General features: G+C 36.1%; 1 long non-coding RNA gene across 1 annotated transcript; it reads left to right on the plus strand.

Annotated features, from left to right (window-relative positions):
• Nucleotides 1-4,594: 4,594 nt before the first annotated feature.
• LOC135086280 (uncharacterized) lies at nt 4,595-5,984 on the plus strand. Its single transcript, XR_010260369.1, has 3 exons — nt 4,595-5,191; nt 5,302-5,524; nt 5,711-5,984. It is a non-coding gene; the product is annotated as an uncharacterized LOC135086280 (long non-coding RNA).
• Nucleotides 5,985-18,991: the final 13,007 nt, after the last annotated feature.

An 18,991-nucleotide genomic window follows, 5' to 3' on the forward strand; every position in this document is an offset into this window, starting at 1 on the left:
GTTTACTTCCCTTTCTTTTAATAACTTTTTCAATCAGATAATGATCGGGATACTTAGTTCTTTGTAATTCGTATTCGTAAAACGTGCCTAAAATTATTTGCCTGTGTTTATCTTCAATTGTATATGTTTCAGGATTTGTTTGATTAACTTTTACTACACGAAAAATTTCCGTTGACCAGTTAGGGGTATAACCTTTATAAAATTCTCCTTTATATTTACTTATGCGAACAAAATCACCAACTTTTAATTTTGATCTAAGATTTTTTTTCTGTTTTTGGGTTTTAATTATGTTTGATCTAACTAAGATATGATTAGAGGTATTAACATCGACAGGCTTAAATTTCGTTATTCTATGCACAGTATTGTTATACTCTTTCACTACAGAGTTTATATTGTTTCCTAGCCATATATAACGTCCATGTAAACTAAACAGTTTGTAAATATGAGATTTTATCGTTCTTATTACACGTTCTACTATAGATGCTTTTTTTACAGAGTATGTGGAATAGTGGTTTATTTTATATTTTTTCATTAATTGTTTAAATATATCATTATAAAACTCTGTTCCTAAGTCAGTTTGCAAATTTTTTGGCTTTCGTGTAGAATCCAATAAAATATTTTGCATTGCAGTCGAAACACATTTTTTTGTTTTCGATTTTAGAGGACTAATCCATACATACTTGGATAGAGCATCTATTACAATAAGAATATATTTATATCCCTTATTGAATCGAGAAAACTTTTTAAAATCCATAAGATCTGCTTGCCATAAATCATCTATTCCTTTTATAATTGTATGCCTACGAAAAAAATTTCGTCTCGCTGCTTTGTGAAGTTCGTTAACTATGTCTAGTTTACTCATTTTTACTTGTTTTTGCTTCAATCATGCGATCGATTTCGTTTTTTGTGTAATACAATGTACTTAAATTACTAGGAGTTAATTTTTCTAAATTGTTTAAGTAAATTTTTAAATTACTTTGAATTTTTTTCATTTCATTTTTAAGTTCTTTAATGCATCTATCGACATATTCCTTATTCACAGCTTCATCATCATTTTCAAGAGTTTGTAATCCCTTTAATCGCGAAGATTTCAAATCGAAGTCACCTGTATCTGATTTAACTAATGTTTCAGCGAGCGTGTCAATAAATTCAGATAGTCGTAAACGTTTATGTACGTGATGACCAAATTTATCAATGTTCATTGCAACCTTTCTGCTTTCTTTGCTCAATTAAGACTGTTGTATTAAGCTGATTGATGATGTTTATATTTCACATTTATTATACCAGCTTCGGACAGTTCCTCGATTATTGCATAAATTTCATTATCTACTCCAGTGTTGCCAGCTTCTCTTGATGCGAGTAGTAATTTTAATCGTTCGACTAATTCGTTTGGATCGTCCCAATAAACCAAATCGGTATCAGATTTTACTTTTTTAAAAATATCAATACCTCGCCCCTGTGAAACACTTTCCATGCTACTAGTTACGTTTCGTGCAAATTTAAATAATGGTTTTATTACATTCGTATATTTAAATCCCTTATTACTATTGACTGGTTTGGATGCATCCCAATTTCGCCTATGTGCATTAGTGTCTATAAGTAAAAGTTTATAGTTTTCCAAATCATCCTTCGAAACAATATCTAGATTTGGAATCTTTTTATACAATAATTCCTTTAGACCTTGAGTGTTTTCCATGACTCGATTTCCGATTTTTAGTGTTCGACCATCATCGTAAACACGTGATTTTCCAAGCATAAGTTTCCCTCGTTCATTTCTAACGCCATAAGGCACGTCTTTCATCACATCAGATGACGTGGACCATGATAATGATGCGTTTCCAACACTTGATGGAGAAGACTGAAGGGACTTAAATGAATTCTCGCTCACGTTATGCTCTTCAGGTGGCGATGTCGTGAGAGTTTTGTCAGATGTTCGAAAAACGTCATCTGTCGAGTTTTCTTCTTTATCTACAGATTCTTCATAATCTTCGCTTTGGGAGTTCGATGACTCGCTTTCACTGTACTTAGCTCTTTTTATAGAATGATATTGCTCAGTTTCGTCTTCGTTTATTTTCTGTTTTTCACAAGGTTTGTTTGCCAATCGATTAAGTGGATCAACAATAGGCTTAAACATCGTTTCCAAAGCAACGTCATTAGCACTTTTAGCATTTTTTATCATCTTAACTTTCCTTTTTACAGCTTTTGCTGATTTAACAATTTGTTCCTTTAAATTTCTGTTCATATTAATAAGTTTCCACTCAGCATGAAATCACAAATGAAACTGATTAATTACCAATATAACATCTATTTATGAATGTTACACCACCATTGTTAGTCGACTACTATGAACGTATCGAATGCCATTCTATAATATCCCTTATTTCGTTCACAGTCTTTGTTGATTACGACATAACTGTAAGGTTTTCTCCAAACAGTAGAGCACATTTCGCGGAACTGAGTCCATGTCATATCAGATCCTACATGTTCTTCATAAACATGTTTCAAATTTATATCGTCTTGCTTAAATAATATTATCAAATTGGAATTGTCCCTCACAAGTTGTTTGGGTATTTTAGTGTAAGTTTGATTAATATGTTACTGTAAAAGCTCGAATTGCAGTAAATCCTAAGATATTCCAGTAAAACCTAAGATTTACCAATTCCTAATGGTAAATGTCCCAAAAGGTATGTGATTCGAACTCTTACCACCATTTCGTTGGTAAATCTTAGGATTTACATTAATGGCACGGTAAATGTTGAAAAACAAATCATGTCAGCCGTTTAGAAGATGTAAAAACTGCAAATAACATTAAAAAGAAGGAAGCTGTTCATACAGGCGTATAAAATGCTATGATATTTTGACTATAGGCGGCGAAGAAAAGCTAATTGATACGATAGAGATTGAGATATTCAGAGATACCTATACGTTATGTATTTTCAGGGTTCCGTAGCCAAATGGCAAAAAACGGAACCTTTATAGATTCGTCATGTCATTGTCTGTCTGTCCGTCTGTCCGTCAGTATGTCACAGCCATTTTTTTCCGAAACTATAAGAGCTATACTGTTGAAACTTGGTAGGTAGATGTATTCTGTGAACCGCATTAAGATTTTGATGCAAAAATAAAAAAAATAAAAAAAATATTGGGGGCTCCCCATACTTAGAACTGAAACTCAAAAATTATTTTTCATCAAACACATACGTGGGGCGTATCTATGGATAGGTCTTCAAAAATGATATCGAGGTTTCTAAAATATTTTTTTTCTAAACCGAACAGTTTGCGTGACAGACGCTTCCAAAGTGGAAAAAAATTGGTCCCCCCCTCCACATCCAAAATAAGAAAATGAAAAATCTAAAAAAAACATCGATGTACATTACTATAAAAACTACCAACGAAAATTGTTTTGAACGAGATCTAGTAAGTAGTTTTTTTTAATACCTCGTAAATCGTAAACCGCTTATTACCGCGTAATCTTTCATACAAATAACTTAAATAAAAAAATAATAATTTCATAAATCAATGGTACGGAACCCTTTGTGCGTGAGTCCGACACGCACTTGGCCGGTTTTTCAAAATAATTTAAAGAAGTTAGAAAGAAAGGAAGAAATATAATTTATTGAACACAGTAAGCACAAATTATAAACAATAACAACACAAAACGAATATAAGAAGTTGGTATTAGTTTGTACTTATTACTATCAAATCAAATCATATGATACCTTCATAATACTATGTACCTGTTTTGTCTAATAATTGATTAAAGTAAGTAATTAATAATTACTCATTGTTTTATTCCTAAAACCAACATCTACCAGCTGACGGAGGTAAAACCTAGCATATACTGAATTCGAATGGTAAAAGCTCGAAAAAATCGTCGTATTTTCAGAAATTCTTACATTTACCAATTGATGTCGGTAAATCCTAAGACTTCCACTTAAATCTTAAGATTAACCATAGTTCGAGCTTTTACAGTAACAAATATAAAAACAATCAATATTTTTATGGCGACCCATTGCAAAATAGTCCCTGATGTTATTTTGGTTTTCACAAGCAACGTCATCGAATATAATAATTGAGTCAGGCAAAGCTTGATGGGGGCTCAATATTTCACTGTTATGATTATATTTGTAATAAGATATGCCTGCAACCCTATTTAACACGTGTTCTAAAAATATGTATTCAGGTTGATACAAAGATTTAGAATACACGTAAAGGTTACGAAAACGCGGACCATCCTGATGTAACAGTAAGCTAATAACTAAAGGACAATGTTCATTTCTGGCCTGGCGTGGACAAGCTGCTAATGAAAATATGAATTTGCCAAAAATTTTTAGTCAATTTTTAAAGTATTCACTTAGTGTAACTTTGTATCAATTTGCCTTTATAAAAATCCATTTTAAATAGTACTTTAAGTGATAATTACAACTTCCTGTCTTTAACACTCAATTCAGTGTTGCCAAAATGAATCTTATCGGTAAGAATCGATTCATATCGATTGTTTTTCGACTATGACAAGTAGTATTTTTTTAAATACGTATTCATTAAAATGACATTTATAAAACGTTTTTAATATTCCAATAACACTACCAAAAATATTTAAATAACTAAATGAAACCTTATTTCACACACACCTTATTATACACCTTATTTCGAGTCATCAAAAAATACTATCGATTTTTATATCGATTATTTTTATTCATCACCACATTATTAGCATGGCAACACTGAAAATATTGTCACAGCTGTTATCTGTCATTCGCTTTGTTTTGTATTTTTCATCGTGAGTGTTGTTTATTTCTCAAAACCAAGTCTTTGCCAAAATAAAAGCAGAAGAGTGTTGTATAAGTTTCCCTTTTGACGACTTTATTTTTTTGACCATGGTCCTCGATGCTTCCCTTCCCGATGACCCTGGCATACTCTCGAACTACGAATCTCACTCAACCAATGACCAATGGCTCACTTTCGGACATCGAACCTTGCCTAAACGCCGACCACGGCTTACGTATGGACTCCGACCCGAGCCCCAATGTTAACCCCAGCCCGATTTTGGATAATGCAACCAGCAATTCCTCAATCTCATGAGGAACCTATGATATGTATCAATTGTATAGCTGACATGATGCAGAGGAGGCGACATAGCCTAGAGCTTATTAAGTTCAGTTTGTTATAACGTCAGTGGATGACTCCTCAGCTGGTAAGTTATTGAATGAGCGTGTGGACTTGTTGAATACCTTTTACAATGTACTTGATCAACTACCTTTACTGTAGATTACCATAATCCTAATAAAACCTTTTTTTTTTTAGATTGGTAACAGCAGTGTATGTTGTCACTCATGTTGGACCGTGACCACGGTGTGGCTCTGCACCAATCAAGGACAAATAATATTTCAAATGAAGAAGCAACCACTAGCACTGGTAACGTGGATTATCTTTGTTACAAATACGTTCCATAGACTGCATATTAACACGGAAAGAGAATCACATATTCGAAAATAATGTAATAATGGAACAGATTTCACCTCGTCGAGTAAGTTTTTTCATAATTATTTTCATTATATTTTATTAAAGACATTGGCTTGATATATTTGAACAAAGTGTATATTTTTTTCTATAATATACAAATACTTCTTACTGATAAATAAAAATTGACATCACATCTCAATATCTCAAAGAATGAATTTGAATGATACCATAATTAATTTCTTTGTTTCAGCTGCGGGGATCAGACCAAATATGTCATCCCTGATGGCAGTGAGCTGATCGAGCTGCTAAACATGCTGTGGAGCCCCAACAAACACATGATGGGACGAGGATTCATTTGTCCTTATATTGGCCGAATAACAGTAGGTTGCTGTGCTCATGTTATGACAATTTTGTGGTTTTTGAGCTGGGCAAGGTATCAGGAACATGTATTTCCACCTGCCTAGTTCCTAGACAATATTTTGTTGACCCATGAGTCAGATTAAAATAATAATAATAATAAAAAATGGTGTTTTATTTTGCTTCTAACCTTTCTAGTCTTAAGCAAAAAAAAATTTTTTTAAGGACTTGGATACAAAATGACATTTATATTATGTTTCTTACTGGTATAGACTATTTAATAAATAACAAATTACATGCTGTAATGTCTGTCCACCTCAGGCCAAAGGTCCCATACTAAGTGGGCATAACCCTTTGTCTTTCCGCAATTGGATTGACCACAAACAAGGCTGCGTATAGTATTAGGTAATAGTTTACCATGACGTTTTGGTACAGTTGATGACACAGGACCAACACATTCTAATTTTAACGAGTCTTTTTGCTTCAGGAACTTCATTTATCTAATTAAAAGGTCCGCTGTGCTGCAATAGCTTAATTATAATGACAATATTCATCGCGTTAAAACATTTAAATAGTTCAGTTTAAAGAAGTTCATTAGCTCTGGTAAGTATAATAAGGTGCGCAGAATCCATGCATTGTAGTTCAAGCAATCATGGATATGTTTTCTGATTATTACAATCGTTTGGTATGTATTGGGCATGACTAATTCACTTTTTTCGAATGAGCGATCGAAGAGAGCGAATGGCGAATTCACTTTTGAATTAGAATGCTCAATACATACCTACTACCACCTCTACGCTCATTCCTACAGAACGATGCGGCAAGTTTAAAATTGCTGATATTTAAAAAAAATTCAGAACCTTTCTTCATAAAAGTTTCCGAAAAACAAATAAAATCAACAGAACCCAGTTCTTTTTTATCTCAAGTAATGCTACCTCGAATAGATCTTGTTTGCTGAGAATGCTAGCTATATTCTGATGAAACAATATCAATGTATTTGTCATTGGAACGAAAAAGCTCACTGTCACCTAGCTCGCTTGAGTTTTGTTTTTGTTTTATAAAGTATGACGGTATGTTTGCTTTAGATTTTTTTTACTTAAAACAAATTTATCTCGTGTTACTCTTGTGGTTTTACTGTGTATATTTTGAAAAAGCAATGTTTTTACTCTTTGCGGTGTAAGATACTCATCTCTATAGTGTAAATAGTCAATTTGTACATTAATTTTGAAGCATAATTCTCTTAAATACATTTTACTGTGTGTAATTTGAATAAATTCGCAATTGTCATAGTTTTTTATAAGTAAATTAATATTGTAGTTTAATAAGTCTACGTTTAAGTGTGTATTAAACAGGACGTTTACAACAAAAACTTTGAAATTTCTTAATTTATACAATGCTATCCCTAACTCAGATAGCAGGACGTAAGGATTTTTATCATTTGCTCCGATGGCCAGTACTACGATGTCGTCTTTCTTGAGAGTTTCTGTTAGGTTATCGCAGGTATTCAGCACCTGTTTACTTGTTGCCTATGTTTTCGTCATCGTAGTAATCGTATAGGGATTATTCAAGATGCAGTTCCGGCTACTATGCAGCTTTTTTGATAAGCCCTTGATTTGTTCGTCGCCCAGAATGAAGATCTGAGATTTTTTCTCACTCTGTGTATCATTTTTGATTCTATTGTTGACACAACTGCTGCCATCCGTCGAGATGTCAGTGTTCCTATCGAAGGGTGTACAGGTTTCTTCTGCTACGTGGTACATACGTAGATTTCAATGATTTAGGCTAGAGATGAAACGGATATCCGGTAACTATCCGGTAGGCCGGATATCCGGCCTAAATTTACTATCCGGCCGGATACCGGATAGTAACTCACTATCCGGCCGGATACCGGATATTAAAAAACTACGACAATTTCCTATTAATAAAATAAAATACATTAATCTTTAAGGTAAACGTCAATAAAATGGCTTATAATAATGACGGCTTTTATTTTAAGTCCAAAAAGTTACAAAAAGTCATATTAAGACCTTTAAAAAAACTAATTTCTTTTTCTGGGCTATTCACTCTAATGACGAATACATAAATAGTAAATATCTGTTATTAAATCGAAATATTGCGAAATAAAATAGGCGATTTTTTTTCACTGAATGGTCTGATGGACTAATTTAATTTTCGCTATTCAATCACACACTCACGATGGCAACCGAAATCGCCCAAATTGATCTGCCCCCTAGACAAGTGGCAAAATCTGACATTCTATTCGGACTGATTCGATTTTCGAAAAGTGTGACTAGTCTAGTTTACTAATAGACCCACTGATCGCGTACGAAGCACCTGTGCGGCGCTAAACTCGTCACGACATGCAAAGAGACAATGGGCTAACTATCCGGCCGCCGGATATCCGGCTATCCGGCCTAGCAGCTGGCCGGATAACCGGTATCCGGTATCAGGCCAAACAACTATCCGTTTCATCTCTAATTTAGGCGGCCAAAACCCTGTTTTCCAAAAACAATCTATTGAAAAATAAACCATGTACGCGGGTAGTACACACTTCCAGGAATACCATGGTACCTTTTTTAATGTTCAACGAGCGCAAATCTACCCTCTAGAGTAGTCTGAATACGATAGTTCGCTTAACGTGTATGTATTTGTTTTCGGGCGCTCTTAAACTTACAACTTTTGTAAATTGCATATTTATTTTCAAAACCATTGTTTTCGAGTGACAGTGGTGGATTGCGATAATTAAGGATAGAGCCTATGTTTTTTCAACAGTAATTTACTTAGTTTTTGTTTTCCTAAATATATTAAAAAATTGTCAAAGATAGCTGTATCAGAAATGAGTTTTTTTTTGTATTTTTTATTTTAAAGTGGTCGTTTAACTAACTTCAGGATCCGTCCGAGCAATAATTTCTTTATTTTTTAATACTTTACCTAATGTTCTTAAAATCTGCAAAAATAGTTTGCCGCGGAAACCCGCGCTTTTTTAAATTAACAGCTTTGAAGACTTGGAGAAAAAATTGAGCAAAATATCATTTTATTGCTACTTTGTATTAAATCCATTTACTTTTTATTTTAGGCCTGTCTGGTGCCTCGGGTACTAAAGTAGTTACTCGGAAATACTTATTTGACCAGATACAAAGGAAAAATTTACCAAGTTTCAGTGAAAAACTTGATTTTTATGAAGATTTTCTTTTGAGTCGTTATGGAGACAGAAAATGCTAAAAAGAGTTTGAAGCAAAGTTCTTCATATGTGAAAAGCTAATTCAAGAAGGGGTGGATAAAAGCCAATAAACATGGAGAAGTGTTTTTTTTGAAGCCGCAGAAGCCCCGAACAAGCATTTCCGGTCATATCGGCTTAACTTTGCTAGAAAGTTTTATAGAAAGGAACGCAATGTAGATAGGCTTTTATTAACATCAGACCCCTTGATCAGCTCCAGGAGACACATAAAGACCTTCTCGCAAAGCATTCTTTCCTGAAACAATGGAAATGTTGATGTCTGCCAAGCCAAGTAGCAAGTAATGACCCAATGAGGAATGCTCTCTTTTTTATTTATTTATTTATTCACAACAACAACACTTCACTGTCATCACAGGACATCCCACTGCGACAGCGAAGACAACACATCAACATACACAACGTCAAATACAAAACTAGTAATCACCTACATACAAACCTACACATAACATATAACAAATAATGATGCCTTTGTAAATTCACTCAGAGTACAAGAAAAAATATCTATTTTATCCGAAATTAGATTGAGAGTGGAAATGGCGCGCGTCAACGGCGCTTTATTGAGCAGGTTAGTCCTCCCGCGCGGCACCGCCAGCAGCGCCGGCCGGCGCCGCCGCCACACGTACCGGTCCGGGGCTCGCAGCGCGACCCGCGCCTGAATGTCCGCATCGCATACCTTCCCTCGGATAATCTTAAAAATATACAGTGCCAGTGCATGTTCTCTCCTCACTCGCAATTCATTATACCCCACCATTCCTAACACAAACAACGTTGGATACATTAGTGGGTAAAAAGGATATACTCCATAAAGCTTTTTGTATAGGTGCCTAGTAAATTTATTTTGTACCTTTTCTAACATAAGCGTATATTTAGCTTCATGTGGTGCCCAAATTACCGAATTAAATTCCAGTTGGCTTCTCACCAGCGCGTTGTATAGGTTGATGATCGCTTTAACATTCGTGAAGTTTCGAACACTTCGTAGAATGAATCCTAAATTTCTAAATGCCTTCTTACAGACATTGACGATGTGTTCCCGAAATGTCAAACCCGTGTTAAGCCGAATTCCTAAATCCCTTACTTCAGTGACTCGTTTCAACGGTACACCTCCTACCTCGTAAATATGTTGTATTGGGGAACGGGTGCGAGTGAAGGTAATTATGACACACTTTGAAGTGTTAAACTGTAGCTGGTTGCTTTTGCTCCACGCTACCACCCTGTCTATGTCCCTTTGCAACTTTTCGCAGTCTTCGGATTTTTTTATCTCAAGGTATAGTTTGAGGTCGTCAGCGAATAACAGACATTTTGCGTCTTTTACGACCTTAGGAAGATCATTGATCATCAGGATGAACTCGAGAGGCCCTAAGTTACTGCCTTGACTTACTCCAGACCTGGTGAAATAAGGTTCTGACCTATAACCTGTATACTCAACATACTGCTGCCTGTCTGTCATATAACTGACGAAAAAATTCAGCGATTGGGGGGTGAAACCGACACCGGCCAACTTTTTAAGCAATACGTCATTATCGACCAAGTCGAATGCTTTTTTAAAATCAAAATAGGCGGCGTCGACCTGCCTCGAAATACCTAGCAAACTCATCCGCAATCTGTTGGCCCGAGAGCATCTCACCGTTGTTCAAGATCGTTTTTGTGCCAGTATTACCTCTTTTGGATTTGACGTAGTTCCAAAAAGATTTTGGATCGTCTCGCAGGTTATGTTGCACTAATATTTCATATTGCGTGCGAGCCGATTTAATCTTTTGTTTTACCCTGGTTCTTAGTTGAGCGAACGCGTCATAATCTATTTTCATCCTACTCCTTTTATACCGTTTATGAAGAACAGTTTTATGCTTCAAGTCACTAATTATCTCAGCCGTATACCATACAGGATAGATATTGTTACGATTAGTCTGAACAGGCTTTTTTCTAGGAACACATTCGTCAATAACTGAATTAATAGTGTCATAAAAAAACACTAAGCCGTCCTCCAATTCTAAATTATACAGTGGCATCCAATCTACGGTCGCTAGTGAGGAATATAACAACGCAAAGTTGGCTTTGTTAAAATTCCACTGTTGCACGTTATGCTCACGGCAGCCGCCAGAGGGCGCGGGCGACGCCGCCGGCGGTACGGCTGCGCGCGGACCGGCGGCGCGGCGCGCGCGCAGCCGCACCGCCACCTCGAGCGGCGGGTGGTGCGCGTCCACAGGTACGAGCGGCGCCGCCGACTCGCTCACGCTCACCCCCACTCCCTCCTCGAACGCGCTCAGCACTAAATCCAAACAACGATTATTGCAATTACCTATTCTGTTACTCTGAGTGAATGAACAATAAGTTTGAAAATATTCATAATAATTAATTACATACGACGAACAAGAATGCAAATTGAAATCACCTATTACTACTATCTCACTATAATGGTTACAAAACCGTTCAATAATACTAAACAATAACATGTATTCACTGTCACTACTATTTGGTGGAATATAAACCACACATAACAAAAATAAAAATCTGTTTCGATAGACAGCGGCGCAAGCTAGTTCAAACGCATGCTCGTCAATGTTTATGTTACTCGGTATCGGCACTCGACGCAGCTCGAAACGCGGTGTGGCCACGAGAAACGCGCCGCTCTGCTTCCACCCGTCGTCCCGGTCACAGCGGATGATGTTATATCCCGATGGTACTATTTCTGCATCATGGATTGATTTATTGCAGCCAGTTTCTGTAACGGCGAATAAATCAACATTTGATAAATCTGCATAAAAATCATCCAATTTTGTTCGGAGTCCTCTGACGTTTTGATAGTATATCTCAACTTGTTTAGTCGAGATTTTTTGATTTCCCGACTGATTTCCGAAACCACACCCATTCACAAAACTCGATATTCACAGGCCAGTTCTCTGGTTTACATAACTCACTGTATTTGCTCTCCGGGACTCCTATAATAAAGGACGCGTAGTCTCTTTCCGTCTTATGTTTAATTCTGTCTACTTTGATAGGGACGTCCTTGCCACAGATATTTTGAACATATTTTTCTAGTTTTTCTGTTGAGGTTTCTGCTTGGAGACGCCATACGTGTAAGTACTTCTTTCGTTCGGTTCCTTGAATATCGACTAGGTGTGTACTTCCGCCTTTTTTGACTTCACTATTAGGATACCTACTTTTTTTCCTCTGTACAACCGTCCAATCTTGTGCATCTACAGTTCTATTATTTTGGACAGTGTCTTCCACGTTACATTTTTTGATGCTACTTGTATTTTCCTTTGCTTGCATCTCCGCCTTAGTCGGTAAGCTCGCTGGTTTCGTGGCCCCACTCGTAACTTGATTTTGTGCAACTACCCTCGCAAACGAAACTGTTAGAGGCTGTTTTTGTTGAACTGGTGCAGTTATTATCTCCTCTTTTTCAGTTTTTGACTTCAACATCTCTTCCAGTTGCTTATTTTTTTCTGTCAGGGCCATGACTTTAGTTTCTAGTAGATCGACCTTTTGCGCCTTTTCTTGAACTACCGTCATTATTGTTCTTAACTCTTGTAGTTGAGTTTCGGTTTTAAGAAATCTATTTTTAAGCAGTTCATATTCCGTCGCCTGCTCGTTCATACGTGCCTTCATTTCTGAGCGAAACTCGCGTAGCTCTTCTAATATTTTGCTCTCGGTATCAAGGATGGACAACTCATTTGGATTGAGACGACCACCTCTTTCAGTGTTGATGAAGCTAGTTGGTGTAAATGTTTTGTTCATAATGGTGCTTCCACGTACCGGTGTATTAGTGTTATCCCGCTTTGGAACAGCGCACATGCATTCTGGACATACCCATGCATCCTTGTATTCCTGAGTGAAACTTGCGAATTTCTCCGCTGTCACGGCGATACACTTCAGGTGATACATTTTCTTACATGGTTCTTGAGAACACTCCATAAATAATATATCAAATATTGCGGCATCGCACCCACCACATTTCGTACCCATTTGAGTGATTTCTCACTGCTATAAGTATATTAACTTTAAAATTTATTCACTAGCAATATAAACACGTCCGCTCGAGTTCAATTTTTTTTTTCTCTCTCAAAGTGAGATTGATATACCTACTTATTGTTATTACAAAAATTTGCCAAGTGCGTGTCGTACCAAGCGCAGTGTAGGGTTCCGTAGTTGTCAGTCGTTACCATAATATATTTCATAAGCAAGCAATTACCTCATCTAAAGTCACTTTTAATATTTTCTTCTAAGGATTTTTTATTAAGTATGCATTTTTACACGAGTTAAACAACTATTACTCTTGAACTAACTGATCTATCTTAACCGTCATAGTTTTCCTTAAAAGTTCATGAAAAGCACTATTATTATGAATTTTTCCAGATTTTTCAAGTCAACAGTTTAGTTTTTAGAGGGGGGAACGCCATTTTCGAACAAAAATTATCACTTTAAACTTTAATATTTTGCAAACGGATCCCTAAATCAAAAAATAGTCTTAGAAACCCCTAAGTAATTTTAAATGACCTATCCAACGATAACACACACGATGGGGTATCAATAATAACAATGAAACTTTTTAATATATTCTTAGAAATGATTGAAGAATAAGAAAACATTTAATGACAATTTTAGGTTTATTAAAAAAAGGATTTCACGTTTTACAAAAGAAACTATTTTACAGGGCTAACAAATGCACAAAAATAATTATCAGTAACTTAAATCAGAAAAAGGCAATTCGACTCTCAAACGGGCATAGATTCCCCTAACCAAGTGAACACTACCAAATATTCCGTCCGACTGGACGTGCCGGGCCAGCTAACCGCGCCCTCACGCCACCTCTCGGTCACAAAATATAACAGAAGGTAAACTCATGTATGTACTTCGCTTCGCATACCGATTGTGAAACCGTTCACCAACAATCGATTGAGCATTGAACTACTCGCCAACAGAATCATTAACCCATTAACTTTTTGCCCAAAGATCACTTTACCCATGAAGCGTTCGCCAAGAGAACGGCACGCCAATGAACGTTTGACCAACAGAATCTTTTGACATCTTACTTTTCGCCCAAATTACATTTGAACCATGAAATGTTCGCCAGTAAATGTACATGGATTTGAACTATATATTCTTAGAGATGGCATCCACTACGTGACCGTGACGTCATATCTTTCGATCCGCTCGTTGCCGTGTTAGAGTGGGAAGGCACGAGAAACCGGCTGCCGGCGCACCGACTCACTTTGCCCGAGCGCTTGGCTGCGACGGACGTTACGTTTCTCTCGGATTGCGACTTTAGTGACCTACAATAATTATTTCTTGCATAGGCATTCTCTTTTGGTTTAATTTGATTTGTGGAATTGTTGTTTTAGTTAATTAATAAATCGTTATTTGCTAGTGTCAGTTGTTGTTTTAAAAGAAGTAGGTACTCTCACCTCTGATCCTTAAGAATATATAATTTGGCCCATCATGCTCGTATTAAAAGTTGGTAAGAAACTTCCATAATACATTATCTGGATTTTTAAAATATTTCCTATTAAATTAATTTCTAACATTTAGTAGGTAGTTTTCTTCTTTTCTTTGGTAATGACGTACGTTACGTAAGATGCATTTACACGGAAAGTTGAGAGAAAATTGTTTACTAGTCAGGACTTGGTTATTTATTATATTATACTTTCAGCGACATCTGTCGTTATTGAGCTAAATTATTAAATACTTAAACTTCGATCAGTCTGTAATTCAATAATGATTTAATTTATATTCAAAAGAAACAAATAAATTAAGTTTATTTTTTATTTTTATGCTACTTACGTATAAAATATCTAGTCAATCAGGCTGTATGGATAAAACGCCTTTATTAAAATTAGTTTAAATAAGTAGATAAATAATATTGTGGGTAGGTGGAAATAACTATGACTTTTATGGTGTTTTAACTGCTTAATTGTTTATTTACATTTGTCAACGTGTGTTTCGTGTAAATCTTTTGATTAAAAATACTAAATCCCAAATATGAGCGATTGTGAGATAGTCAAGTCTAAACGTGGAAAGGATATATTAGTGCACAATGGTTACTCTTATCATTTACACAGCAAACGGGATAATAAGTACTATTGGCGTTGCGTTAAGAGATATAATTCTAGTTGCAGTGTACTTATCTCAACTATGTACCTTGATAATACTCATACTGTGATGTCTCACAATAATGAACATGTGCATTTACCTGATCCAGAGAAACCAATTGATATGAAACTAAAGAAAAGCATAAAAAAAAAGCTAATCTATCTATGGATACTCCATCACAAATTGCACAAAGATGTATTCAAGACATACCTACGAGTAGCGCCCCGTACATGCCTAACAAATATTCTATGCGGATGCTAGTACATCGTGAGAGAAACAGAAACTTGCCGCCAATACCAAAAAAAGTGCAAGATGTCATAATACCCGAGGAATATACAAAAATAGATAATGACCAATTTTTGATCGGTCACTTTACTGAAAATGATATTTGCGTAATTGTATTTACCAACAAAAATAATTGCCGTTTGTTGAACGCAGCACCTTATTGGCTTATGGATGGGACATTCAAATCATCCCAATTATACTACTATTTTTTTTACACATAAAATCCTCTTAAAATGAATAAAAATATGTTAACTGTTTACTATCAAAACTGTCGAGGCTTAAGAACTAAGTTACATACGCTTTACATGAATGTCCTAGCTAATAATTATGATTTAATTATATTAACAGAGACCTGGCTGCACGGTGATATATCTGACAGCGAATGTATAGACGCACGGTATCGAATGTTTCGTTGCGACAGGGATCGAGAGGGGAGTGGGAGGCGCGACGGCGGTGGCGTGCTGATAGCGGTCCGTCGCGAGATCGTCGCCGTGCAGTGCGCGCGCGCCGCCGCGGCCTCCTCGCGCTCGCCGCTTATCGATCATGTTATTGTCGAGTTGAGATTGCGGGCTTATTGCTGTGTGGTGAGCGCGGCATATATTCCACCTAACTTGGGATCAGATATTTACACTACACATTTTGATGTTATCTCACACCTAATGCAAAATACAGATATTAATGACTTTATAATTGTTGGCGATTATAACTTGCCCACTTTAGAATGGCGAGACTGTGGAACTTATTTAGAACCCGTAATCCACAGCTCATACTGTTGGTCTAACAAAAGTCTTATTAATTTAATATCTGCTTTGAACGGCTATCAAATAAATACACATAGGAATATAAGAAATAGAATATTAGATTTATTTAAACCTAATATTAGGGATTCTACTACAGCTATGGTATCGCTACCGCTCGTACAGGCGGATGTAAACCATCCCCCGTTCTACGGATTATTACCAACAAATCAAAATAACTTTTCACACGTAATCAAGAAGTCTAGTGTACAATTTAATTATTTTAAAGCAGATTATGAAAATATAAATAAGGATATTTCTAGTGTGAACTGGGATGATTTATTAACGGATGTCAATGCGGAGACCGCTGTCTCATTATTCTATGAAAAAATATATAGCATAATTAAAAACAATATCCCAACTAAAAATGTAAAGTCTTCTCGTTTTCCTATTTGGTTTACTCCATCGTTAGTCCATATTTTTAAAAATAAGAACACTGCCTGGATTAAATGGAAAAAATACCACAATTTATCCGACTATGAAACTTTCTCCCTATATAGAACAAGGTTTAAAAAGGAAGCACGTAGATGTTACAATAGCTATATTAAATCAGTACAATCTAGTATTCAGGACAATGTAAAGCATTTCTGGAGGTATATAAAAAATAGACAAACGAATGCTGATGTTCCAAGTAGGATGACTTATGGTGACCAAACTGTTGACAGCCCTGAAGGTGTATGTAATCTTTTTTCTTCGTTCTTCAGGTCGGTTTTCGAGCCATCGAGTGTTAATGACACAGACGAACATCAATATCAAAATAATGATCACGCATCTGACCTGATTATCAGTGACATATCGATCTCAAGTGGGTTACTGTTGGATGAACTTCGTAACTTAGATATCTCGAAGGGCTCTGGAGTAGACAACATACCTCCAATCTTCTTTAGATCTACAGCTAAGACAATTCACGAACCCATATGCTATTTATATAACCTGTGCTTAAGAGAAGGTATTGTTCCTACCATCTGGAAGACCGCACGTGTCGTTCCTGTCTACAAAAGCGGAAATAGGTCAGACGTTGAAAATTACCGCCCTATATCCATATTACCCACTCTGTCGAAACTCTTCGAAAGGCTTAGTACACGATATTATATGTATATCCATCATTGCATAATAATATTATTCCTCAACAACACGGTTTTGTAAAACGCCGATCTACAACAACCAATTTGCTGATATATACATCATACGTTCTCGAAGGTAAAAATAAAAAAGGTATAAAAAATAGCATACAATGGTATCCGTGGGAATCTTTGGCGTTGGTTCAAATCATACATAACTAACCGTACACAGAAGGTTGTTTTAAATGGCTACGAATCAGATTTTGTACCAATAAGCTCTGGCGTGCCACAAGGCTCAATATTAGGCCCACTCTTGTTTATCTTATTCATTAATGACACTAGTAGTTGTTTTAACTTCTGTGATTTTTTATTATACGCAGACGATTTAAAAATCTTCCATAAAATTGACAACAGTGATGATCACATAAAATTTCAGGATGACCTTGACCGCTTCACTACTTATTGTGAAGTAAATAAACTTAGTCTTAGTATTAATAAGTGTAAATGGGTGAATATCCCAAGCACGTTTTTTACGCGGCGGAGCTGAGAATCGATGGGAGAAATGTAACTAGAGCAATGATTTTTTTTCTGTATATAGTTTAAACAGCGTTTTACACGATAGCAAAGTCTTCAGGACAATAGGTAGTTATTTTATGTGCTGAAAAAAATTTCAAAGACCCAAAATCTAATAGCGGTGGCGTGTCCTGACTCTATTTCTACTCATAAATTGTGTTATTCCTTCTTTCTCGGGGATTCTAGTAATTTAAGAATAATAAAGTCATAAAATACATTAAATAAGTCTTCCAAATGATATGAAAGAAATGTCATATTTCATCATTTAAGTGTTTTAAATAGCCTTTCAAAAATGTCCCACGAAAAAAAGCAATTACAGTGGCTCAATTTCGACACTCTCTTACTTCTCCAAAGAAGCTTTGAGAGACGTAGAGTTGTTCTTCCCTGCATCACTCAGCTGTGTCCTCCTGATCGGTCTATAAAGACTTGCGACTTGTGGTATTGTTTTTCCAGTAGACACGTAAATATTTGTATCAGCGGCATAGGAATACAAAATTTTTCAATTCCGCTGTCAAGTGTATGAGTGAAACCTACTTACTTAGATGCTAAACGATTCTTTTACATGATTAAAGTTTGGTATTTTGTTGTATCTGCATACAGAAATTATTGATCAGAATTATAGTTTTCTTTATAATTTGAATTTTGTAACAGTTTTTTAATTCCGGTGGCGCAATTTCGGTGGCTGCGGTGGCGAATCTATTGCCAGAATTGGTCTTATTGGCTCTGGAGCATTGTACCTAGGTCTACTAAGGTCTCAGTCACGACTAAAATATTGTCAGTTAATCGAAGTTGTATGATGTACTCGCCGTATCTTGATACTGAGCTCGGTCTAGCTCAGAAGCTTGAAAACCTCGGGAGGTAGTGAAGACTTAAAGAGAGGTGTCTCCAACTCTGAACCCTCGCAGCAACCAGATAAGTTTCGACTTCTGATCTTGGAGGAGGGCTGATTTATGATGAAGTTTTCATACAAATACTTCAGAAGTTGCATGTATCGACAGTCAATTTGACGCCATTAAAGAGACTGTAGCACAGCCCAGGTCTTGATCGAATCGAAGAAGGTTTTCTTATAGTACAAAAAGGCCAATAATAATGACTGATCATAGTCCTCAGTCTTCTGCATAATTTGACGCAGT

The sequence above is a fragment of the Ostrinia nubilalis genome, chromosome W (genome assembly GCF_963855985.1).
Source record: "Ostrinia nubilalis chromosome W, ilOstNubi1.1, whole genome shotgun sequence".
Classification (NCBI taxonomy): domain Eukaryota; kingdom Metazoa; phylum Arthropoda; class Insecta; order Lepidoptera; family Crambidae; genus Ostrinia; species Ostrinia nubilalis.